Below are 1,984 nucleotides of genomic sequence, written 5' to 3'. Positions count from 1 at the left end.
GTTCCCTCTCTCGCTGTGTCTCTCTCTGTCAAATAAATAAATAAAAATCTTAAAAAAAAAAAAATTCTTAGTCATAATTAATGACTCTTTAACTGTTCCATTAGTCTTAATTTTATTAGATTTGTACAGCAATATTCATAAATATTTTCCAAACTCTGTTCCTTAGAACACCAGAATCCCGTAAATCGTTCATTGATAATCCATGACCAAAACAAAACAAAAAAAAAGAGGAACCTGTAAAATGCTGGGCTAAATTGCTCAGGGATCCTAATACGCTACAGTGCCCTATGAATCTCCAAAACAGTTCCTTATGCAGATTTTTCCAAACTTGTCTAGCCACAAAATTCTTCCATAGAACTTCTATTAATATCTACAACTCTAGTAATCTGTTGAACATAGCTTAGTCAATAGTTGACCTAAACATTCTCCTTCAGTATAATTTTTGATATTAAGAATAAACGAACACAAGGACATGGATAGGAAGATTCCCAGTCATTTAATTTTAAAAAGTAAAAATCTAAAAGGCAACTCGTGTAACTTTAATTCCTCCGTAGTTACTGGTCTATTAAGTTATTACATTTTCAGTCAATTTAAAAAAACTGTTCATCTTATTTAGTTCTTTTCTTCATTTAATTCTACTTTGGAATTCGTACTGTTACTCTTCTGTCTTTTCTGTGGTGTTTTCCCTATAAATCTTGACCCACCTTTTTTTACTTTTAATCCTTCTAGGTTTATTTGTGCTAAGTATACCTTTAAAAAACAGCAAATAGTTTAGGATTATTTTTTAGTATGAGTTGGTCTTTTAAAGGGGAAATTTAATATACTACATGTAAATTGTTTTACTGATACTTGTCTTTTAAAACCTTGTTGTTTCCTTGCTGCGTTTTGGTTTTTTTTTTTCCATCTCTTGCCATAATCTTTAATCTTGTCTAATTTAGGAAACAAATATATATCCTCTCCTATTTTAAATTTTACTAATGGTGACTTCCCAGATTTTTTTGTAGTTTTCTTTGACCACTTTTTGGCTGATTATCAAAGGAAAAATGAAATTCATGTTAGGATACACAATCTGATGCAGGTTGGCCAAGGACTGATCTCGCCATGACACCTGCCCCTCATATTCTACCCCCAAGTTCTCAGATTATAAATCTTATAACCACAGCCTATCTTTCTGAGTTATTTCTGGCCCTCCGCACTATATCCAATCTTGTATAACAACTGTTTAGTCTTGCTTCTATGGTTAATTTGTTTCAATGCTTATTCCCAGTGCTTTCGGACAAAGATGTCCTTTTCCCTAATTTGACTTGTCTCATTTGACTTTTTCTCATTTAAAAAAAAAAATTTTTTTAAAGCACACATGCAATACATTTTCTCTAATTCCTGAAAATCCAAAAATATCCTTCCATCTTCCTCACACATGAACCATAATTTGGCTGCGTATACAATTTTTTTGCCACAACCCTTTGTTTTGTTCTCTGCAGACCTCTGAAGCAATTGTTCCATTACTTCTTGCACTTTGTGTTGCTGTGCTCAAAGTGTTCAAAGAGAATACTTTGATCCTTTCCAATTTCTTGGATAAAGACACTGGTTCCAGTGACTTTTGTCAACTACAGTTAAGAAGTGTGTATGTATTTGATACTACTTAATCTAGTATCAGCTTGAATAAATCAGGCTAGCAATGTGAATAGGATATTCTTTACCTGCTTTTTTCATTTCTACACCAAATATCTCTTTTGCTCTATGATCAATAAGCAATTCTGCTGATTCTCTTGCTCAGGTTTCCTTTAATGATTAGTCCCTTGGTTATTTAAATCAATAATCATGCATTTTCAGCTGGCACATAACCTGCCTCCTATACACTGATGATTTATGAACCAGTAGCTCCAGAATCTCATTTCCAACTCTACTGGATCTTTCTGCCTGATTGCCAAAACAGACATGTCTAAAATCTTGAAGATCTCCCACCCATTCTACACTGTATTCC

The sequence above is a fragment of the Leptonychotes weddellii genome, chromosome 6, assembly GCF_054177405.1.
Source record: "Leptonychotes weddellii isolate Sample4059 chromosome 6, ASM5417740v2, whole genome shotgun sequence".
Classification (NCBI taxonomy): domain Eukaryota; kingdom Metazoa; phylum Chordata; class Mammalia; order Carnivora; family Phocidae; genus Leptonychotes; species Leptonychotes weddellii.
Note: the sequence above shows the minus strand (reverse complement) of the source record.